General features: G+C 34.5%; 1 protein-coding gene across 1 annotated transcript in view; it reads left to right on the top strand.

The window, feature by feature from the left end:
• Positions 1 to 26,724, top strand: part of ush (Zinc finger protein ush) — a 248,988-nt gene that overhangs the window by 36,461 nt on the left and 185,803 nt on the right. The window lies entirely within an intron of this gene.

Raw genomic sequence — 26,724 nt, 5'->3', positions numbered from 1 at the left:
TCCGCCGCGCGCTGCGAAAAAGCAGCGTGACGTTTTTGCGCGCCTTCCTTTCACGAATAATTAGCACACCGCGCGGAATTATGTGGATAACGGTGTGATTTTTTTTTTTAATAAATAAATTATTATAACGGGATATTATATTTGTGAGAGTGTTTCCCTTTTCTGCGAACTATTTATTATTTATAATTTTTAATAATTTGTACTTTTTCGTATTTATCAATTTATGATGATTATCCGTTAATTTAATTATTGTTTGCGAATATTATAATTAGTTACTTATAAAAGTAAATTAGATTCATATTATTATGAGAGAGAGAGAGAGAGAGAGAGAGATTTCAAAAAATTTAATTCTCTAAACTTGCAACATTAATTTCTATAAGAATATTTCTTTGCTCTTTCTCTCCTTTTATTTATTTTTATTTTATATATTTCTCCATTTTATTCTCCATTATATTCCAAAGAAAGGAGAATTAAATTGATATATTTTTGAAAATGTTTCACTGCATTCTTCAGTTGTTTCATTCATTCTACATTGTCGGAAAAAATGTAATTCTATTATATAATGATATTCATTATTCTTTATGTCAATTTAGTATTGTTCCTTTTATTTAACTTGCACATATTGTTTTCGTATAATGCTACACGTTTATGTGCCATTACATTTTACATCACCACATTATTATTCGCTTACTCGTCGCAATCTGGTTTCCGCGTAAATCTGGTTTCTTGAATTCGAGTCGGGCTTATCGGGCGTCGCGACGCGCCGCGTATCGACGAGGTTTTGCGGCTCTCGGGCTCTCGCGCCCGTGGACGCGGCCGCATAATGGCGTCGCTCTATTGACAGCTTCGCTGTAAAGATCCGAAATCGCGATAGTGGCCGCGAACGTGACCGAGGCGCGTTTTCACGACGAACGCTTACGTTACCGTATCCCCGAAGAAACCCGACGGGCGAGATATCGCCCAGGTCTCGCACTGGCTGCTGATAACGACGACGTTAAAAGCTCCATCGCGAGCGAGTATATCGCGATGTCGATATATCGCCCTTCCACGGACCTCGCACATTAATCGAGGCTCGACAATAATTGTAGTCGCAATACACAGCTTAATAACATGAAATGATAATAATAATATAATATAAAACGATAGTTTTTTGTGATAATTAGACATGAAATGATGGAACGGTTATGTTATACAAGAATGTACACGTACGCTGTTAGCTGTGACAACAGAAATTAAAATTGCAGTAATGGATAAAACGCAAACATCCCAGCAAACATAGATATAACTATCAACAATAAAAGTTAAATATGGATATCAAATTCAACACAAATAGATATGACTGCTATATAACGTATGTATGTAAATATATTTTACATTCCTGTTATATTCGGTGCTTGCTGGGAATATTGAATCGAAATATGAAGGAGATGAATGTAAATCATGTTAGAATTCGAAAATGGACTTTTAATAAAAAATTAATACATTGTTAAATTCATAATTTCAAATTATGAATTTAACTGAATTTGAGTTATTTTTAATAGTTTCTATAGGTTTCTACTGCTCTCATTCAATATATCAAATTTAACTAAAACAATAGAGTTAAACAATATAAGAAAATTAAAGTATTAAATTTAACTCAAATTTAGTTTACTATAATATTAGGTGTTGGAATTAATTCGTAGCGTTTTACAAGTGATGGGAAGTACTTTCATTAATGTATTTTTTAATGCTCATGTGAAATAAATAACATTCTTTCATTAAAAAACGCTACGAATTAATTCCAACACCTAATAATTTATATTATAATTACTATAACATTTGTTATAATTACTATACATACGTTAATAGTTGTTTACTGTTGTTGTGAAATTATCTCAGAAATGAATTGATTTACGTTTTGACACATGAAAGTTAAAAATAATAAAACGTTATTTAACTTAAGAATTATTGTTTCTTTAATATCTAATAGTGTAGTACACACAATTGAATCATTTGTATTTTGCGCTTTTTTTTTAATATTAGGAGCATCAAATAAATTAGTTATATTTATATATAATTTTTATATTTTTGTTATAACATCTTTTATAATAGTTATAACATATTTAATTATATATATAAAGGTCTGTATACAATTTTTTTATTACACAATCTTACAAAAATATTTTCTAAAGATATTAAATATGCAAGTATCGCTTAATAATTTTTGTATACTTGTAAAAACGATGTAAATTGATCCATCATGTAGTGAGGGGGAGTTAACAACATTTTATTATTTTATTCTTTCATGTGTCAAAATGTAAATAAATCTATTTTTCTATAGTTAGTTTTAGCAACGTCTGTATTAACGTATATTATAATTACTAATTATTAATAAATAATAAACTAAATTAAATCAAATTTAACATTTTCTTGAGTTAAATTATTTAACTCAATGTTTCAATTAAATTAACAACATATAGTAATAGCGACTTATAGAAAAGATTAAAAATAATTCAAATTAGATATAATTTAACATTATGAATTTAACGTGTATATATCATCAATAATTTGCTATATAAATATCACGTGTCTTTCTGGTGTTACAATTTTAGGAGCCAGCCGTGTAATAAAAAATACGATCGTACAAACTGTAGCTGATTACATTCTGTAATTACACAAGGTAGTTCGTTAAATTTTGTTAGTTAAATTCCGTCAAAAATATATAAGATATCCCAAAAATCCGCTATAGACTTCACCTCCGAAAAATCTTCTTACATGGCTCTTTTCGAAAACGCTGGAATCTTTTTAGTGCAATAATAATTCTTACGTATAATTCTATGAGAGCTTAACAGCGCTCGGATTCACGGATTTACGGATGAATTTAAAGATACTTACAGTTTATTGAATTCTTTCTCGGGTGCGTACATTGAGCGTTGTAAATAACGCGATTAATCGGCAAACGTAATTATCCTGGGCGATACGGGCGCGTCATTTCTGCCGAACATGCACGTCTTATCATAACGCTGCCGCAGTTTAAATGCGCGCGAGTCCGATCGTGGAGTAATTTTCATCATTGCTCGGCGCACGAACGTGCCTAAATTGCGGAATATACGCGGCAAGCGTCCGTCGTGGAATAAATTTGTTGACAATCTGTTATCGCTTCGTCTTCGCATTCCTTGCCAGAATCCTTATCTGCCGCAACGAGAGATATCGGTAATTTCTTTTTCCTTCATCATTCCCGTTTTACGCGTGTTGCAATGAGCGTTTGTACAAAGAGCGTTCGCACGTTCAATTCCATCGCCAACGTTTATACGGGAAAAAATAATGTTGTATTTATAGCTTTAGCCAATGGCAGTCTAATTGAAAATAATTTCATTAATGGCAGTGTTAATGAAACAAATATTTTATCAAAACAAGAGCATTATATGGCATTAGTTATTTCATTGGCTGTATTTACGCGGCACCCTTAATCGGGTTTAATAACATCCGTAGTTATATGAAACTGATGGTCAGGCTGTTCTTCTGAAGAATGACTGTGATCGTCCAGTTTCATAACTGCGGATGTTATTTAATCCGATTAAGGATGCCGTATAAACATAGTAATTAATACATTGAATTAATGTTACTTTTAATTAGACTGTTGATTAATGCTGTTAATAATGTTTTTAATATAACATCTTTTTTCGTGTATATTGTTAAACATCAAGGAACAATGATAATTCAATGTCTTAAATTAAAAATAACTTTTTAATTTTAACTTTCATTAGTCAAAACGTAAATCAATTCACTTCTAGGGTTGCTTTCAAAGTAAATAACGTCCATAATAAACTAAATTTCAGTCAAATTTAATATATTTTCTTGAGTTAAATTGTTTATTATTGAAAAGAACAATAAAAATTGAGATATTACGTTGCAGTGTCAGAAATTCCTTACGCGATTACGTAAAAAAGTTACGCGAGTAAATAAATTATTACATTTATAGCGCAAATTGTTTTACAATAAAAAATTTTTTTGCATCTCAGAGATTGTATAGAATATTATCAACCTTACTTAATTGTATTATAAAACATCAGAGAGAACAATGAAAATTGAAATAATGAGATGTCGAAAACACGCGAGTAATTATTATAAAAAATTTTTTTTGCATTTGTATCTTTATCTAAAGATCGTGTAGAATATTTTTTATCAATTTTTTTTAATTGCAACTTATCAAACAGAATAATGAAAACTGAGATAATATGAGAAGCAATCCCACGCAAGTATACATATATATATATATATATATATAAATATAATTGTATTAAAAAACCCACACAAGTAAAGTTAATTTGTAGAATTTTAGATACATTGATGGTACTTTTTTCAACTTATCATCTTTTTATCTTCCTTTTCTGAAAATGCATCTCTTGCATCGTGACGCCCGTGCATCGTCATTGTCGTCGAGATCTGTAGCTCTCTTTCTCTCTCACGATGGCACGTCAATGGCGCGCGAACGGTGAAGGAGATGGAGGAGGAGAAGGAAACAGATGATGAAACGTCGTTCGAAACCGGCGATCTCCCGCGTCCGTCTCGACGGTCGTTCAAAGGATGAGCGTTATCGAACTGATAACTCGTGTGCGCGCGCGCGCGCGCGCGCCTCTTGTCGTTGCAGCTTCCGAGCGAATCTTCTTCTATCTCGTCCGAACATTTTACGAGAAGAGGAGGAGAAAGTAGAACTGCCTATAACACTCCTAAACGCGTAGTATCAAAAAATAACAAATAATCCAAATAATAAATTCATTAAATCGAGATTTAATTATTTAGAAAATTATATTAAAAATCAAATCTAAAAAATCAATTTAAAAACTAAAGAAAAAGGTTCTCATCAGACTCTCGACTTAATAAATTTATTATTGGTATTTAATATGTAAGGCACAATGTTTTAAAATTCTTCACTTCTGTGATATTTAAATTAAAATTAAACAATTTCTATAGATAATTTATATGTTTTATTGTTAACATAACTCTCCGAGGATTCATAATTCTAAGGTATATTGTTTCACCGAGCAGATGAACTCGGATGTCATGGACAGTCTAGTTGTTACACATCACCTCGATCGAGCGTCCGATAGGACGCGCTGCTGATCGTACATTCACGCTCGTAGGGGTCATGTGCGTTTTGCAGTTTGCGTAAAACATATACTCCGGAGATGTATTAGAACTGACAGAAACGAGGAACGTGGAGGTAACCACCTGCCGCATCAGTCATTGTTGTTATCGAAAAATCGATTCAGCGAAAACACTTGACGAGGTGGAAGATCAGGGCTGTTGGAACTGGAACTATGTTCTTATTGCATAAATGAGTGTACCCTTTAATTTCAAAATACCGATAAATGTGTAAAATATGTTATAGAAAGTAATCGAAGTACTATATTGTGTATTCTGATTTTTTGTCGTTCTGACGTTCCACAATTATAAATGTAAAGATTTATAATATTAACGTAAGAAAAGTGTTATTTTTATTCGTTGTAATTTGACGAATTTACACAATTGCGTTATATTATATATCGATCATTTGTTATAATAACGACACAACTAAAAAAACAGAGTTCCCAAAAAATGAGTTTGAACGTTTTGAATCAAAAAATCTTGTAATATTAATTTCGAAATGCAATTTCGAAAAAGACCTAAAATAATAAAGTTAAAATGATTTGGTTCACTAAAATGTAATAAATTCGATTCAAATTTAGTTTATTTACTAATTACAAGTACACACACATACGTTAATATAAATGTTGTTCGCTTCAAAAATAACTACAAAAAATGGATTAATTTTCATTTCAATAAACATGGAAGTTAAAAATTACAAAATATTACTTAATTAAAAAAAATTAGATTACCATTGCTTCTTTCAATCATAACAATGCACGAATGTTTTGACTTATATGGGCTTTTCTTTAATTTATAATTTAATTAAAAAAATTATACGTATAATAAATACTATTCACAATTAAAACGCATAACGTGAGATGTGCCGAAAAAATCTCGTTGGTTTTTCCTTGATATGCACCTGGTACCTCTTCGTAACGCATTTTGGACCCGGATAACCGGTTAATCGCGCCGTAACTCTCCAGTCGCATCATTCGCATCCCGATCCACGTGCGTGGGTCGTCGCATCGTGTCGTGTCGTGTCGCGTCGCATTGCGATGACTTTCTCCGACGCCGTCAAAAACGACGAGGCGAGCGACGCGCAACGCGGCGTCGCTTATCAGTGGTGCGCGCTATCGCATACGGGTCGCGCTAATGTCTCCTTATCAGAGAGGTGGTACCTACCTATTCGCCGGCTCGCTCTTTCTCTGCCCACACGAGCGGGCCGGATTTCCAGAGAGCCACCAGCACGCTCTCTAACCGTTTTCTCTTTCCCTTTCTTTCTCCCTCTCATTCTCTCTCTTTCACCTACACTAACCCGCTTGACCTAACTCTACGTGGCACCCAGACCTCGTACTATCACCGTATCATCGTCGTCGCCGTCGTCGTCGTCGCCGTCGTCGTCGTCGTCGTCGTCGTCATCGCTGCCCGTCGTCGTGGGACACACGACGAGGACTTTCCAGTTCCTCGTTTCTGTTTCCGCACGTTTCATGATAGCGGCCCGCAAAGCGATATAGTTAAAAGCGACGGTGCTGTGCGCCCAGCACCTGCCCTTTCTTTGCTATTGCTGCGTTGCGTTATCAGCCTTTAGTCGCTCGGCCGGCGATATCGCTTCCGTCGCGCGGAACGTCGCGCCGCGATTAACCGCTTCCCGCATTTGGAAGCGTGTCGAATAGATGCGATTATGTTTGAGTAACCGAGTAATTATTGGCGATCTACCGGAGTGTCTGATGGATCTGTTTTTATATACAGATAACTTTAGCATAAATTTTGTGGTAGTTATATATAACGACAAATTCTCGTTGCGTATTCCTCGTGAATTATGAAAAACGATTCTGAAAATTAGATATCAGAATTTGTAAAATTTTAATTATCATTTTTAATTAAATATTTCTTTTTCTTCAGGTTATACAAGCAAAAATTTGTTTTAATAAAATGGATTGATTTTATCTTTTTTTTTTTATAACGTATTGCATTTTATTATTAGAAACAATATTTTATCAATTTCAAATTTTTGTCTTAATTTAACAAAAAGACAAATATGTTATAGAAAGTAACATAAATATTACGTAAAAATCAATACAAAAAACAGAGACTGTAACAGAGATTGTAACAGAGACTTGTAAGCAAATTAGAAACATATTTTTTTTAGTTGACATTTGCAATGTGTTGAATTGATACGTTTCAATAAATTTATGATATGTTTCATTTGTTTATTTTGAAATACATTTCTTAATATCTTATTTCTTCATTTACTGATAAATTGTGTTATGTTAACGCTAAGAAAAACTGAATATCAATTTAACACATAATAAATTGATATTCATTTTTTATGAAATATTAATTTAACGTAATCACATTATGTTAAATTAATATTCGGATATTAATTAGTTAACAACATAAAATATTTTTTATTATACAATAATAATATAACGAAGACTTGCCTAATATTACGAAAACTTAGTTTCTTTAGATGAAGCGAAGGATAGACTGAGTTCAAAATCAAGTGACTTTCGTTTGCGAAAAATTAGTTTTGCTGACGAATTTTTGAGAAGCCCGACATTCGCTCGCGATGGCGTAAATTTCTATCGTTGCGATAGTTGATAAGAGGCCACGTTATCGTGCTGTTATCGGGTCTTATCGTAGCACAACGGCAAATCAGAGCCCGTTGACCGCTGATAACACATTTAATCAACGTAACATACGCCTATTTCGCGCGAGCAGGTCGCGATTGGTCGCTTTGTCGTGCGATCTCCGGCGAATCGAGAGCCCGCAAGTTCTTATCAGTGGCGCGATATCGTTGATATCACGTCCATGTTATATTTGTGCCTCGGAAATAAATCGACGTCGAGAATGCATCGTACTGATAACTCGCTCATTATCGAGTCCCAGATCGAGTGAGCACTTGTAAATTAATGAAGTCGCAATTTGAGTGACTCGAGTGGATTCGAGTACATTCAACTTCTATAAATCACCTCTCCGATTAGATATGACAAAGATTGTGTTAAAATCGCTTCCCTTCTGAAATCCCTTTCAATTTAGTCTTAAATTGTCTCAATTATGCTTTATAGTAACTGCTGTAATTATAAATCATTAGCATTGCATTTAAGAATGGTGCAAGTTGTTCAAACATTATATTTTACTCGCTTTTTCGAAGCGTATCTTTCTTTTTCCTCGATTTCTTGTCTTGATCTGTATTCAACTGATCAATTTTTAATCAATTTACATTTAGTGTGGATCATCTAAAATTTTAAATAATTATATTATATTGTGGACGTTTAATTTGATTGCTACAACGTCAAAACTTTTTACAGCATTATCACATTGAAAGAAAAGATTCTGATATTTGTGACTGTAATTATATATCATCATAATTATAGTTATTACTGCTGTAATGTTAGTATAATAATAACTATATGATTCTATCAACAATTATATATAATTATATATAATCGAAAATAACTATAAAATTAGTTATTATTACTACACACAATAAAAATGATTGCAATTACTACAATTTAACTATAAGTTTTAGTCATTTTCAGTGCTAATTATATATATTTGTTGATAAAACCATAGTTATTATTATCAACATTATAGCATAATAATCGTAATTATGATAACACATGATAAAATTATATAGTTATTATTACTAACATTATAGCAGTAATAATCATAATTATGATAACATGTGATGATTATAGGCACAAAAACTTTTTTCTCAGTGTATTTGGAAAAGCAGAGAAGAGAATAAAAAAATAATTCTTAAAAAACTTGCACCTTAAATGCAATACTAACGATTTAATTGCAATAATTATTAAAGAGCAATTGAAACAATTCAAAGACTGAATTTGGAAAAAAACTTAAAAAATCTATCAAGCGATTAATATTCTTCGAACGTGTCGCAATTCCACATCATCGTCTTTCATGTCTTCTGCAAGATTAAAAAATTATTAGAACACGGAGAGAAAAATATTTGTTTGAATTGACTGGAATTCTAATGGAAAATGAACGATTCAGAATTTTAGTTAAGAATTATTTAGATTCTAGATTTCTAGTTCAATTTACTAGAATTTATAAGGAAATTCTGAGTGTTGGTTATCTCAACTAAAATTCTAAATTTAACAAGATTTCTGGATTATTCATTTTCTACCAGAATGCCAGTTAATTTAAATATTTCAATTAATATCAAACATTTTTTTTGTAAACGTATATTATAAATTAGTAGAGAATTGTTGTGAATTACATTCCGTTATCGATATTTTTCCTATTTTTAAGTTTTATCCTTGTTCTTTTCTCTCATTTCTGCGCGAGCGATCGGTCTTGGCGGGTTGACGGAGAAGCAACACCTTCCTAGTTCCTTCTAACGGGGTTGAAGTGCTATCTGATGCTGTGGTGGAGGTGTTAATTCACGTTCTACTCCCCCACGCTCGCCTCTTCCGCCTTGCTTGCAGTTGCATCCCCTCCACGTGTTCTTCCCATCGTTCTCTCTCCTGCATACTTTGCAACCTCATCTTTTGCCCCCACCCTCTATGCCACGTTATGTCGCCCTTCTTCCTCGTGCATGACACGCACACGCATGTGGCACGCAGCGATAGCGACCACGTTTGGTATGAATTTAGAGAATGTATTTATTATTTGTCGTCACTTCGAGGTGGGATTTAGAGAATGCATTTATTATTTGTCGTCACTTTGGGGTGGAATTTAGAGAATGTGTTCATTTACTTGTCGTCATGCGTTATTTAATGAATAATTCTATATATTTCTGTTTATATTATGACAGAAAATGTATATGTGTTTGCTCATACATTTTTGATAACATTATTTTTTAGCAAATCATAGAAATAAAAATGCTAATCAACACTAAATATTATATTTTTTAATTCTTTTATTGTATTACATATATCTCTCAAAAATTGTTAAAACATTTCGACTTCACGCTTGTTATTATTTTTGTATAATTAGGAAAAATATAGCGAGAAATGTTTAAAGAATCATTTTATATCAAAGAGCATCTTCTTTTATTTTGTACAAAATATCATAAATAGCCATTTTATTTTTATCTTTTAAATCATGTATAAAAGATATCCTTTCTGTTTCCAATATTATTATAATTAGAATTTACATAATACAGTTAATTAAAGCAGTTTACAATTGTTTCTAAAAATTATAAAATACATATATATATTATACTATTTTATATTTTATGTTGTGTAAGTATAAAGAGAATATTATAATATACTTCAATAACAAATCTTGATTCTCTCTAATTATGAATTAAAAGCAAAATATCTATCTTTATTTTAACAAAATTTAATTAAAACGTTAATAGAAGAACGAGTCTGACTCAGTTAGTGTTGCGCAAATTCTTCAGAGTAAAATTATCTTTAATTAACATTCATAACAATACCAATAATGTAATAATTAAATATTTCGGCTCTGTTTTGAGCGTAGTATTATAAATTTTTTTTTTACAATAATAGAAAAGCGGTTAACTTTTCACGTTTTTAGGAAAGTTAGTCTCTTCAAATCATACTTTTAGATTTAATTCGATTATTTTTAATATTAACAATTAATATTAAAAATTAGATCATATCATTGTATGTTGCAAATGATGAAGAATTATCTAATATTTATTAATTAAATTCATTAACAGATACAATTTACAAGTCGTACAAGAAATTACTTATATGTATATATATATATATATATATATATATATATATATATAAAATAATAATAATATTCGCAAATCAAAGAACATACCTATTACTTTTGTAACACATGCAACAAAGCGACCGTGCACGTGCTCGCGCCGCGTCGAACCAATTTTCCCAGCTTCAAAAAAAAAGGACATCACACGTCACCACCGGGAAAAATCCCCCATCTCTTTACGAGGTGGTGGTATTCTTTTGCGCGAAGAGAGAACGTCGCGAGAAGAGCGTGGAAGCCATTTATCCCTCTCGGTGGGCACGCGTGCGTGGACCCACACACACAAAGACGCAAACACACACATACACACACGTACAAAGAAGATGAGACGGCAAGGGAGGCAGAGAGACAGTGAGAGGAAGAAAGAGAGAGAAAGAGAGAGAGAGAGAGAGTGGCAGTCCTCGTTGTCATGCAGGATGCGCGAAGGGGGATGAAGGCAGTGTGCCCGCCCCCTTCGTCGGAGCCATCCAGCCCATCCGACCGCCGGTACCCCGCTCCACCCCCGCGGATCCCTTTTCCCAGCTACCCAGATGGCAAGCCGGCGGGCGCACTTCATTTCCGCGTCTTACAGCCGGCCGGCATGGCGAAGGAAATGAAAACAATGAGATACAGCGGTCATCCGTTACCGTATGCTCGTCGCGTCTCTTAACTCGCATTTGTATTACTTAAGCGCCTCTAAAAGCGCTCGAGCGAGCTCTCGCACAACTCGTGCGAGCAGTTCTCTCCTCCTCCTTCTCCTCCTCTTCCTCTTCCTCCCCCTTCAACCCCCGCGGTATCGTGACGCCCTGCGCCCCCGTGCGTTACCGGGTGCATATAAAGAAGTGGCGTCTCTTCCGGTACAGAAGGAATGCGTCAAGAGACAATGCAGCTAGTGGTTATCTCTCTTAATGAGAATTTCTTCAGCCGAGAATGTTTTCTCACGAAATTTTTTAACTCGTAAAGTTGAGAGATGCTTCTTACGTTGGAAATTATTTGTTACTGTTTATCATCAACTGTATAATAAAATGTATTAATAAAATGTGTAGTAAAATTTTTAATGTTCAGGAAACGAAAAAATGTCAATTACATATATAGGGGAAAAATAATGCGTTAATCTCTAATTAGAAATAATCTTATTAATTCAACGTCATCCTTTCGCTTCAATAAAATAAATTTATTTTATTAATTTTATTATTGAATTGACAAGACTACTTTCAATTAGATCTAACGTTGTTAATACAATATTATTATTATTTTTTTATAGTTCATAAAGTATGATTTTATGATTGCTGATTCCTTTATTCTACAATTTTGCGGATAGTGAGAATTTATATTAATAAATAAAATGTAAAATTGACATAAATGAACAACTTATTTTTGATGGAATTAAGAGATGAGGAAATGTTAATATATTTTGAGGGTAAAATAATATGTTTTATTAATATTTTTATTGGTTAACAACAGTTCATAGATTGCTGATACTTCTTTTTGGATATTTAAAATTATGCACAGATAGAAAATTTATATTGATAAATAAATATACAAAATTGGTATTATATAACCGAAGAATTTCTCTTAGATAGAAATCTAATTTCTGTTAATGTGTGAGAATAAAATTTTTCAAAAAGGAGGAGGAATTCATGAAATTTTAAAATAAAAAAGAGATCTTCTAAAATTAATATTGAGAGATTCGTTATTATAGGTATGAAATTTCCGTTGAAATGATGAAGTGTTCCATACAATTTCGAAAAATTATTTAACGTTAATACCTAGACGAGGTCGAATGAGGTCATCTTGGCATTGTTTGGCAAAATCCTTATACAACAGATATATACAACCCCGCTTAATTCATTAGCCTTCTCGGGAGGCCTCGAGGTAACAACTTTCAGAGAAGATGATTCCGTGCGCCCGTCCAGAGAACTCCCGTTTTGCATTTTATCTGTGAGAAGTGTGGAATCACATAGGAAGCGAAGTCACGAAGAAGGACGATCGAGTTTCCTCCGTCGCGGATTCAGAGCTCCTTGCTGGCGAACTTGGTCCGTCTTCTTACGCAAGAGGCTGAGGATGAGAATGGGGGGGGGGGGCGGGAGAGGATGATTCTCGTTCTCGTTTATCCCGCGCCGGAATGCGTGGTATCCTCGTCGAATGTCGCCCCCCTTGCCAACACCCTTCCACCCTCTCGCCCGCATTAAATCCCTCTTCCGCGCGCGGGCGCGCTTTCGTCGGATGGCGCACGTTCCGCCGCACGGAAATTATGAAATCAGAGACACAGGGCACGTACTCTCGGTCTCCCTTTCTCTCTCCCCTCGCCGCCTCCTCCCTCCCCCCCAGTATGCAGGATCACCTTCGTCCTGCCGTCGTCGGAGCCCCGGGTGTCCTCGAGCGAGGAGATTGGCAAAAGTCCGGATGATGTATCGCGCCGCGACGATAATAGCGTCTCCCGCTGCTCTTTCTCTCTCAGAGAAACCTCTTCTCGATTGTCTTCTATCATTTTTAACGCTGATAAATACCACTCCCCGAAATTACTCCGAGACAACGCTGAATATCGTCGCAGAACATTCCGAACATTTCCTCGAGACAACTTGACGATTTGTAACTTGGAAATCGGATAGAGTAGTGTTTTTCTTTTTTTTTTTTCATAATTTTCCTTGACAGTTAATTTTTTAGCTCATCACACACAAAATGACGTAAGCTGTATAACACATTTTTTTAGTCGGTAAATGCGGTGTTTTTTCAAATCTTTTTTACATTTAAAACTCTCTTGCTACAGTATTTTGGAACATCCTGTACATTAAATATGCATATTTAATTATAAGTATATAAATGCAGAATTAAAAGAAATATTTATTAGATATGGAAAACTTTTTAATAAGCACAATATTGACAAACAGAAAAGAACGCTGTTATTTCAATTTATAAAAAGATTTCATTTTACTATAATATTTATCAATTAGAGAGTCTCATCAAATTAATTTTGTTCAATATATTAAAACAAAAATTAATGGATGCACAATTACATATATTCTTAAATTTATGTGTGATCCTAATGATTTAATATTGAACGAGAATCGATTTCCCTTTTTTGAAAGTTTGCCAAGCGAGATTTGCTTTGCCAGGGAAGATTTGCTTTTTATCGATAATGCCAAATATATCAAGCGAATATCATCTGTGACCGCATTTGTTCCCAAAAAAAAATTATCCAATATCTGTCTGCCTATCTACAGGCCTAAATATCTACGTGTTATTTTAGGAGAAGAATTGGCGCGAGGTTTCTATCGATTGTTCCAAGTGGCGAAACGTTTCGCGCGAATGAGCGGGATATCGCGCGAAATAGTTTTCCATCGCCGCTTTCGGACGTCGTAAAATCGACAGGTAAATCACGCGGCGGCACTTTTACCTCGTAATTACGGCATCTAATTGCGAGCGCTAACTGGTTCGATGCCAAGACGGGATGTCGAACGATGGGGCGAGGGGGTGGAAGGGAGGCCAGCGGGGGTGAGAGTTGTGGAACGTTATCGGAGAGGGTGCTTTCCTGTTATTTGTACGATAGGGGTTGGCAGGGAGGGACGGGGAGGGAGAGGAAAGAGTCGATCAGATAAAAGCCTCAAAAGCAGCGCCGTTTCTGTGGGGGAGGGAGAGGGGAAAAAAGAAGGAGACACGTGATTATATACGCCAACCTAGCCAGGGGCGCAGCTATTACGCTATTATTTTACACTCTTTATTGAATCTCGCGTTCTGAATGCTCCTTTAGTTCTGTCCCTATTTTTCTGATTCGTTGACACCAGATTTTCCGCGGTGTCCTTGATTAAAATAAACAAAGAAGATGAAGCAAAAGTTGAAATGGAGACCGACATGAAACTTGAAATTGGAAAAATAACATTCAATGTGACTCTGGAAAGTCAGTTCTAATTGAATAATTAATGATAAATTCTTGCATAATCCAGAGAAAAGACCCTTAACAAATTTTTAATTTTATTACATTTTGAAGGAAAAAGATTCAAGAAAGGAATAAAGATATAATTATTTTATTTAATAAATCAGAATTTCTAAATTCAATTGATAATTTTTGAATTACTTATTTAGGAATGTTTATTTAAATAGAACTGAATATTTTAATATACATGTATAAATAATTATATGTACAGAGACTACCAAAAGTTTCCGGCCAACACATAATACGATAATTTTACGGTAATTTTTGTCAATTTGTTTTTCAGCTTATTATAAATCAATAAATTGTATTCTTGTTGTAATTACAACTTAAGAGAATACGATATTTTAAATACTAGAATATATTTATAAATAATATTATTTATAAATAAAAATTTCTTATGTGAGTCAATATGATAAAATTATTCACTGGAAACTTTCGGCAGCCACTGTATAATTAATTAATATATATATATAACATGTAATATTAAACGCAACGTTTAGTTGTATATATTAATTTCATGATTATCACATTATTATGTAACTCTGAAAATTCAAATATCTGGTAATCATATATATGTGTGTGTGATTACCAGATATTTAAATTTTCAGAGTTACATAATAATGTGATAATCATGAAATTAATATATACAATTAAACGTTGTGTTATATCGCAATTAATAGTCACATGTATCTTTGTCCTTCTCTAACGAGGAAATTTCACATCATGGCAGGGTTAACAAAGTACCGCGAAAGGGAAAAAAATTCGCGCGCTCGCGAGATTCGCGGTGAATATCTGCAGCGGGTGAGATGCGGTTTCCGTCAGCTAACCGACGGAAACCGCGCTTTTTCAATCGGCGGCTTTGTCGCTTTTATTCTGGTGCGAAGGCACAAGCTTGCGTCGCGACGCGCTCGCGACGCTCCATTGTCTCTCTTTGCGCGAGAGCGTCGCTACTTTCAACCGGCACAGCGTCGCGACGCTCGCCGACGTTGCGGTGCCAACGGCCCTTTATCTGCACTTTTCACCGACGTCCATCGGGGACGATTCCGTTAATTTCCAGGTTAACGTCGTCGCCGGTATTTTTGTTGAAATTTAAATTAGACTCATGCTTGTTTATTAATTCTCTTAATTTACACCAATTAATAATATATAATAATACATATTATCTACATCACAAATATATTTTTCATTTGCTATAATAACAACGCAAAAGAACAATTATAAGAAAATAAGTTTGAATATTTGAATCATTGAAATTTGTATTAACTTTAAATTGTAATATTATAATAACTGATTATAGAAGAATAAATGTATCTTTCTTTTTTTCTTTATATATTTACTCTTTTTTTTACAAGCAAAAAGAGTAACAATTTATGTTGTAGCAAACAAGCGATATGAATTATTTCTATGTAATAATTAATACGCAACGTCAGTTCATAAATTAATTATCCTAAATATTTTTATATCTTATGTATATTAATCATTAAGTTGACTATATTCATCTACCGCCATGAATATTTATATTGCGATATTTATGATTGAAAATTAGAGAAGATAGAGAATAGCAGATAGAGAAGAGTAACTCGGGCTTGTGGAAGGGATGATTAATAAGGACGAAATAAGTGAGATAAGGAAAGTGTTTTATAGAGATCGAATATCCAGGAGTGAAACAGAGATGTTGGTCACGATCTCTGTTGTTCTGCTTATCCCGGAATAAGGGCGGGTTATCCTGTCGCTGAGAAGGATACGCTCCTCGCCAAACCGTAAAACAATTGGCGCGACTACGGTCTCGCGATACTTCCGATACCGACGACGATAAAGCACCCTGTAGATGGCAGGCGTGAAGGGAGGAGAGGAGGGGGAGGAAGGGATGGGGGACAGGGCGCTCTTGCTTGCCGATATTTACGGGCTGCAGCAACCCTTATCAGGGGCTGCTGTTAGAATAGGTGCGGGCTATAGGTGCATCGCTTGCGCGCAACGCTTGCACCTCGAATGCCACCCCTTTTCAGTCTGAGGGAGGAGGAACGCCCGTATTTAGGATATTGATACTTTTACCTTAGCGTCAAGAGGTAAAACGAATGGCTTTCTTGAAAATTGAAGTTACCTCTTGTTTTGTTTCCTACTTTTATATATTATTACAAGCCGACTATTTTGTTATAACTTATATTTCTATGTGAAAAAGGATCTTGCACTAATCGTACGGGAAAAGTTGCTTTGATCAAATTGACTGAAACTGTGATATTTTGTAGATTATGAGATGCTGTTCAAAAGTCTCTATAAATACGATCATAAGTGAACAGATTTGATTGTAGCATCATTTAAAAGTCGTTAAAAGTTTTGAGTCTAATCAGGCCGAAAAGTATATCTTTATCTACTAAACTATTCATATTTTGTACTTGAATACTTTTATATATACAGAATAATAAGATGAATCAACTGATGTAAAGAGAAAATATAAGTTGTTTTTCAAAAAAGATATTTATATTTACATTTGTACATAAATGCATAATTTTTCCCAATTTGGTAGACGTACATAAAATATGCACAGAAAATATATAATGTAAATAAATAAATTAAAAAATTAAATTAATAAATTAGTTAAGTAAATTAATAAATTAACATATATATATTAATGTAAATCAAATATATTATAATCTCATGTAGATTACAATCAGAATCTGATTCACACATAATTCATATTTGTATAATTTATATATATATATATATAACTTTTCATAAATGAGATTATAATATTGTTTGATTACAATTTTATTGTTTTTGTTCATTCAATTATTAAAAGGCTATCATTAACAGGTAGATATAACCCGCTCTTCATGGCTGATTTTCTACATTGTAGAAATATGATTTCGGTAATTAACTGGCATTAAAACTTGCTTCTCGCCGTTTGTTTCGCGCGGCAGAAATCATCCGGCGCGGCGATACGAAATCGCCCGCGATATCGAACGAATAGAAAGAGAGGGAGGGGTTCGCAGTCGGAAAAGCGTACACTTTCCCGCCGCTATCTGGAGAACTATTTCTCCGGTGTCTGGAAAAGCATTGCCGGCGGCGATAACGACCACCGTGAGGGTGGCCGGCGCGGAGAAAGGGCGAATTTATCGGATCGCCGATGCCCACATTCGCACGCTCTCTTTCTCCCTCTTTCCTTCTCGTTTTCGACTGCATTTTTCTCTTTTCCCTTGTTTATTTATCCGACCGATACCCTGACAGCGAGCAGAAACGCGAGAGGAAGGAGAAACGACTGCGGGAATAATTAATCTTGTTCGCCAACACATCCCTCGGTTCTCTGTCATTATCGAATAATATTAGGTGACTTATTTATATTGGAAACTGAGATACAACTTTTAAACTGAGGCGTAAATCAAGATGAGCGAATAATAAAATTTTATAAATTTATGAAGCGAATTTTGCGTAAATCGAAACTTTAATCAAAACTTGATTTCGGAAATATTATTTTGCGGTTAGTATCTAATCGTACGTAACACGAATGTTGCTGTTGAAGGAAAGTAAAAGAATTCATGAAAATATTTAAACAATTAAAATATTAAATGTATTTAATATTTTCAAATATATTTTATCGCGAGTTAATTAAAGATATCGATAGAAATTTCTATAATCTTTTTTGGTGATATTTTTTTAGTTTCACTTTTCTAAAATTTCCTTCATATATTATCAGATATTTTATATAATTAATTTAAATCATTTATGTAATTAAATCGAAAAATTCATGATCTAATTTAATTTAGGAGGATTATTATTATTTCAGTTGAATTGTATTGCAAGTTATCGGCTCACAGTCATATATCTGAAATAAATTTATTTAAATATCTTGTCTTACTTAGTTGATGTTTTATCTAATTAATTGTATACAATATTATAAGTATCTATTACACACACACACACACACACACACACACACACATGGTATATATATAGAGAAGGTAGATGCTTATAATATACTATATATGCGTATATTTCTCATTGTTCCTGTCGATTTTTACTCTCTACGTGTACGACTTGTGTTCGAGGCATTTGTAGCGTCATTTGTACCTGATCCCGGTTAAGCTCGGCCATGAGTGACGTCATTAATCATCCCGTGCTCGTCGTCGTCTCGACGAGCGAGAGGGCGGACAGGTGCCTTGCGCGGCTTTTGTGCGTGCGTGCGTGCGTGCGTATGCGTGCGTGCATGAAGAATGGAGGAAAGGGGGGGGAGGGAGTGCGTCGAGGGAGGCCGCCACGCCGCGCGGTGGAGATACCGATCTCGATAATTGAATCGCAGTCGATCGCGCGGACACCCCGCGGTGCAAAACACGTACCCCGATTGCGGGCACCCGGTTTTTTTTTTCCACCGCCTTTCGGGGCTTATTATCGCTTGTACTCGCGGCGTGGATGCGAGGAATCTTGATCCTACGGCGCGATACACGCGCGCGTGTTACCGGTATATTTGATCTCGGGATGCGATAATTGTGAGGCGAAGGAATCAAGGAATCGGAATAATTGTGTTTTTAATTGTAGAATCGTGTGTTCAATACGCGATAATTCCAGTTAATTAGCTATATGCATAGAATTATATAAAACAGAATATATGATTACACAGCAATAAAATGTTAAATAATAACTTATCGAATAAAAGTAAATAAATAAATAAATTTTAAATAGAGAGTTGATAAAGATAATAATAATAACTTCGTTGAAATATGAAAGAGTACACACATCTTTATGTACTTACGTTTTCTTTTATTCATATTGTATATGAATAAAAGAAAACCTGAATAAGTACATAAAGATGTGTGTGTGTGTGTGAAAATGTTCCTTCGCTAAGACAAAAAGAAGAAGTCATTCTAATCTAGTAGTTTTCGTTTAATTTCTTTAACAAAATTAAATCATTAAATATTCATCAATCAATAAAAATTGTGTAGATTTATATTTTATGCCAATAAACTCAATTTACTAGAAAAATTTTCCCACAAAAAGAAAACGTTTAAAAAAATTATGTATAAATTCAAAGTTTTGTAATTTATTTCCTAAAGATCTTGCGAAAAGAGAACGTTTAAAAAATTTTCTTAATGACTATGCCAATTTTAAATTATATGTTTAGTTACCTTTTAAAGTAAATAGCTTTTACTTTATAATTTAATTTAATTTAGTTTAGTTTATTGCAAAGCTATAATATATGAAAAAGACTACATGTTAACAGAGTAATAGACATAAAGTATGATACAATAGACAATAGTAGCTTGCAAATGATTAGGCGAATGAATAATTTCAAACTTGTATCTGCGAAAAGAAGATTGTTGAGGTAGAAAAGATCGATCTTTTTTTTTTTAACTTCCATTATACATTAAGCGAATAGCGTGCGATTAATTGACGTAGGTACTCGCTATTTCAATTTACAGTAGCGTCGTATTTCGCGTCTCGTATTGAGAGTCTCGTCACGAAGAATCTTGCGTGCGTGCGTGCGTGCGTTCGTTCGACCGCGAGAGTACCGTGCAAATCGTTCACGCGGTGACTTTTCCGACCTCGGTAATGGACGAGCCGTGTCTGCCCTTTTCCTCTGTCCTCGGCAATTGCCGTCGATCGCGGCTGTCGATACTCTCTTCGACACGCCTTCGCGTCTTCGCGAAATCGATGGTGATCGTCTCGCCGTAATGACGGCGTCAACGCTAATAGTCAACGTTAATAGTCGGGAGAGGAATTCTCGGAATATTTTATTGAATTGGACAAATAAATTGGATGATTCTTAAATATATATTTTTGGTCAAAAATATTAGGCATCTTATTAATTATTATTTAAATTTTAGCTCAAAAATTGATTTATGACATTCACTAAAAATTATCCTCTGTTTCAAGAACCCTTTAAATTTATAGATAAAATTATTTATAGGGAAAAATGCAAGTAAAAGAATTACAAGTAAAATGAAGAAAATATAAATGTCTGATATTTATAAATAAGTATGTTAACGATAAATTATTGTGGAAATTACGTACATATAATTTAATAAAAATTGAATTATAATAAATTTGAGTTATCTAAGAATTAATTTAAACCGGATGAATTGGACAGTCTGATGAAAGATTTATAAGAACGAAATTCTTTTGACCAAAAATCTGTACGTTCTTATAAACATTTATAAAACATTTTTTGTTATCTCTACTAATATAAGAATATTAATCACTCTCTGAATTCTTTGGAATGGAATCTTATTCTAAAGAATGAAAATTGAGTCAGTTTTGAAAAAAGTTGCTCAATTTTCAGTCTTTAAGAGTAAGATTTTACTATTTACGGTGACAATTTATTTCAAAAGCTTTAGAAAACAACATTAAAATATTTAATATTAATACTTTCATTTTCTATCCTTTTAAACCTCCCACACTATATGTTTTGTCACAAATGCAACACACTGCATTGTGTAAAAATATTACATAAAAATATACATATTATACTCTCTAAATTATTGAGAATGAAATCTTACTCTAAAGAGTGAAATCTTATTTTTAAAAAAGTAACAGAATGGAGTAGCAGAAATTTTCAATTTTTAAGAATAAGAGTTTACTCTTTAGAGTGAGATTTCTTCAAAGAACGTAAAGAAACAAACGTAATAGATATAACAACTTTTCTTTCAACACGCCAAAGAAATAACGTTCGCTTCTGTTACTAATAATTGATTGGTGTAGCTAGCAGCAATCACAACAACAAAATTTGTTGTCACATATTTACCAGTTAAAGGTCATATTCATCGGTTAAAGGTACTGGTGGCTTGTTAAATTAATAAAATCCTTTCTCTCAGTGTCGATTCATTACTCGTCCGCGACAAAAGAAAAGGTCCGCGCGCGAGAGAAAGCAACCTGCGACCATGCGAGAAGACCGCGACGAAAATGGCGGCCGAGTGCCTTGGGTTTCCTCCCTGTGGAACGGACGGCGAGCCCGTTATTGGCAAGAAGCATGCGATAGTCGCGAAACATGCATAAATGCATAGCCGTCTCCCAGATGCAGGCGGATACCGGCGCGCAGATCCCTCGGCCCGACAACACTAGCCACCCCTTTTTGCCACCCCCGTGCAACATTTTCTGCCTTCCCTGCTCTCTCTCTCTCTCTCTTCTTGCCTACCTGCCGTTCTCTCTGTATGTCTGTGTATTCCGTTTCCTGTAACACCCGGAACCGATCGGCGAAGAAGTGAAAAGGTTCGAAGGGACTCCTCGAGAAGTCGCGCGTTTACCTGATGACGCCTCGAAGTGCAGATGTCGTCATTTCGAGGGGGTGACTATTTTCAGAGGAGAATAATGGATCAAGATATATCGGAATTAATTTTACAGTCCGTGCTGTAATGTATCGGAATAAGCAGATGGATCGAATTCTTTGAAAGAAATTGGATTCGCTATTAATCGAAGTAAATATCTTTCTGTACGTTGAAAGAACTTTTTACTGAAGTATTTTACTAAAAATTTTGGTTTGATACAAATCTAAAAATAATTTTGTTTGGACCATCAAAATAATTGTGCAAGATGTTCAGATTGGTTGCTAGAATATTAAGATATCTCATACAACATAAAAGTTTGTATAGTAATCTTGTTACATTGTTTCGACATTGCATGTTACTGTGCAATGTTGCAGAGACATTGTAAACAAAATAAATATTTTTGCAATGTTACTTGACCATTATTGTAGCAACGTTTCAAAAATATTGCCATATTAGTTGGCTATGACAAAGTTCTACTTCTCATAATTAGAATATAAGTTTCATTTATATTCTAATAATGTGATTCCTTGAAAGGGCAAGTTTTCAAAATTGGATGAGAGTCTTTAGACAGTATTAGGTGTTGGAATTAATTCGTAGCGTTTTTAATGAAAGAATGTTATTTATTTCACATGAGCATTAAAAAATACATTAATGAAAGTACTTTCCATCACTTGTAAAACGCTACGAATTAATTCCAACACCTAATACAATTTTCGGTTTTTCCGCTCTTCTATTTATGCCGTTGTCACACTACGGAGACTGAGAATTGCGAGTTGAAAATTAGAATTCGACCAATCAGATAATTGTAGCTTTAATCCGTTTCGTTCTGACTGAATTCTAATCCTCAATTCGCAATCTCCAATGCGTAGCGTGACATGGGAATTACGCTCGTAAATAGGTGCGAAAAGAGACGCGAATTTAATTCGATTCGCCGTTTAATCGCGGAGGTTCCACGGTGAAACGGGCGGCAAAGGAGAAATCTCGCGCCTGGCGCGGCGAGAGGCATAATGAATTACCGCAAGAGGGGTGGAAGGGGCTGGGGTACGCAGGCAGATTAATCGCAGAGACGAAGAGAAGGAGAATTGGCAAGGCAATTAGCACACACTTGCCATGCCGACCGCGAGCCGATCGCGGTATTCCTGGCGCCTCGCTTGATTGGCAGCGAACGCGGCTCTTACGGGCGCGTCGCTTTTCTCAAGGCGGCCTCCGTCAAACGACCTCCTGAACTATTCTCGCGAGGTCGTCGTTGCGAACGAACTGTCTTCCACGTGAGGATACTCGCGATCGAGGCGGCGCGGCAGCGATGCCCCGAAGAGGACACTGCACGAGCAAAATAAAGAGAGAGGTTTAACTCGCGTATCTAATTATAACAGATCGCCGGCGCCGTGCGACGATCTGTTATATTGCGGCAATCGCCACTTGCAGGTGTAGCGAATTTACGATCGGATATGTAGGCATCTTAAATATTTGCTTATCTTTCTTGTATTCTCTGCCGGTTTTGTGTATTTGTTTTTTGTCTTGAGAACAATTTTAACGACGGATTTTATGATTTTGAACGACGACTCTCGCTTGAGAAAGATTTAACGAGACCTTATGATTCTTCAGAGAAAATTTCTGATATTTGTGAGTTAAAAATTGTATATAAAGTTTGTTATTTAAAATGTATTTCTCTTTCTTTTTCATTGTTTTAAATTTTAACGATAGATTTTTAATATTTTCATAATGTAAAAAAGTTATGAAAATCAAGAAAAATTGTGGACGTTTAATTGTGCAAGTAATTAGAGAGTTAGAGATTAGAGTCAATTTAAAATTCGTTTCTCAATTAATTGTAACAAGACTTTATTTATTTATTAAATCAATGAATTTTTGACGATTCCGTTTTATTTCAAAAGTGACAACACAAAAAAACATGTAATTTTTATTATCATGTACTGAAAGAAAAGTTTTTGATTCTTGTGGCTATAATTTATAATCATTTTTTGGCTCAATCATATTTTGTAAGATTACTAAAAGAGTGATTAAATTATAATTAAACACCAAAAACTTTTCTCTCACAATCAATGTGAATGAATTAGATTATTAGATGAACAATTCTATCAATTAAAAAAATGAACTAATTTAACTTCATAAAAAATCATTAAAATAAAAGAATGATTTTTAAAAAATCGTCAAAGTTACAACTAAAAAAGGATAGTTTTTTTAAAGTTATAAAATTAAAGTGACAAATCATGTTAAGAATGTTTTACTAAACGTAGAATATATTTTACGTAGAATATATTACTTAAATTAGTCTATAATTTGCTGTCAAGTTGAAAACTGGCTTTTTTCTTTTTGTGGAAAACTCAATTTTTAAAAATTGTGTCATTTTTGAAGTAAAAGAGCGATACATACAAAAGTACAACACAAAAGGATATCTACCATTCAAGAAGTGAATCTCATCAAGAATAATTTTAAGTAATAATTAATTAACGATCTTGCTTTTTGCTACTCTCTAAATCTGAATCAGTGGATAATCACTGATATCAGTTCCAACTGATACTGGTAATCAATGAATAAAATGTGAGATCCCTAAGCTAGCTGATCTTTATTATGATCTAACTAACCTTTTAATGCATAAATGAATATGGTATTGGAAAATTGAAATTAACATGCAAATATCAGTATTTTAGTTATCTAATGCTCAAACATTCTTCCTTTTTTAGTTGAACTTCTCTGATTAGCAATATCAAGTATGCCACTGTGTAATTAGTGATGACTATCCACTGATTCAGATTTAGAGAGTATAATTCCTCAGGATCTTTGTTTGTTCAAGATCAATTTCTCTTTCATTCCACGCGAAAACATACCTTCAATGTCGACGTATCTTCATTTCTCGGAAACCATCCGGGTTTTCTCGTCTTTCGATAGAGTTCTTCGAACTCTCGTCGAGGTTCCATCTTCTCGCAATCGTGCATTTTCCAATGACGTGGGACACCAGTACATGCAGTGTTACGCACTTCGTGGCATGACACGCATACGTACGCGCGTTACACGTAAATACGTGGCGCAGCCATAAGTGGGCCCGGCACGTTAATGGGTCGTGCTATGCGAGATAAAGGATTATTGATCGTAAATAATTTTGTAATGCACACGGCGATAACGTTGCAATCGCCGCCGCGGGCCGCTTATCGTCCTCCCGGCATTCCGTCGATCGTGCCGAAACTCGACGCTGGTCTCTCCTCGACGGCGGAAGCGAGAAGACGTTACAATTTCGCGGATTTGACTACGCATATATGGGGCATCGTGTCTCGCAAATACAACCATACAACCATTCCACGTTTTCATATTACATCCTCGGTTTCGCTCGAAGTTGCGTATCGCCGGAGATAGAATTCAGTATGGATCTTAATTTCGTTAAAATTCTGTTCATTCTATTTTTCCATATATTCAGCATACTTTCAAATGTTATACTATTATATTATTATAGATAATTTAATTTTGATTAAAAATTCTGTTTAGTACGTAGATTTTAATCTCAGTTTGATTTCATTTTAACTATGTTATTTTTCAAATAATAAAATCAATAACAGGCTACGAGCCAAGTTGAATATTTGACGCTAAACTGTATGTAACCACAATAAGTGTATCTAGATATAACGAAATATGCTATATTTTCTTTTTATTTGTCACATATCTGTATTTTTTTTTTTTTTACTTTGTGTTTGGACGATGCGATTCGCTATTTTCTACTTCAGCTAAGTATGGCGTGATGTTTCATTTGAATGTAGAATAGGGATGGGACGGAAACGCGTAGTGCATTTGGATGTGCGTGAAGGGGAGGGGCTACCTTTTAGTAGCTGTCAGGTTATTTTTCGTGGGTATTAACGCTTATCGGATCTATCCGGTGGCTATGCGGTGCCTGCATGTCGACACGCGAGTGCGAGTCGCTCGCTCACACTATATCGTAATTTTATGCACTTCGGGCCCGATGAATATGGATTCGTTGCCGTTGCACCTCGCCGGGTCGTCGTCGATTTATGCGGGCGCTTCGTCTCGCCGATCGACCGAGCCGTTCACCCGAGAATCGCGGAAAAATGCCTTATGACGCAGGGAGAAAGAAGGGATAAAGGCGAAGAGATTGGTATCTCTGGAAATCTGATTCGCCAGCGAGGCATTCTGCTACTGACAGGTATTTTGAAAAGGTACGATGCTTCGGAGTTTGTAAATCTAAGTAACTAAAAAAATATTATTAATATTGTATGTATACAAAAATGTTAAGTATTTAATGTTGGAACTTTAAATGAATATCATGTATTAAAAATGTTAGAGAAATGTGATAAAAGTAGAAATAGAAAAATATTTGTTCTCTAGGCATCAAAATGAATAAATAGCTGATATAAAAACCTAAATGGATATTCGATATAATATATTATAGGACCGTATATGTGATAACACAAACTATAGCAATCGAAGCCTTAAACGGCCTAGCTGGATCTTAAATGCTTCGTATGATGAGTTAAAATTGACTAGCAATTTTTGATGCCTAAATAGATATCTGATCTAATAAATATCTAAATAAATAGGCTCGATTCTCGAACTTCAGGAACAATCCTCGAAAATATTAAAATACTAAATAAAAGAAATTTGGAAAAAATATGGGAATAAAAAATACCTACTAAATAAATCAATATCCAATTTAATAAATAGCTACCGACTCTTGAGCGTTTCAGGAGAGCAAAATCCTCGAAAATTTCTAGATCG

Source organism: Acromyrmex echinatior, chromosome 17 (assembly GCF_024713525.1).
Source record: "Acromyrmex echinatior isolate Ae372 chromosome 17, ASM2471352v2, whole genome shotgun sequence".
NCBI classification, from domain to species: domain Eukaryota; kingdom Metazoa; phylum Arthropoda; class Insecta; order Hymenoptera; family Formicidae; genus Acromyrmex; species Acromyrmex echinatior.
This window is presented reverse-complemented; position numbering and strand designations above follow the sequence as displayed.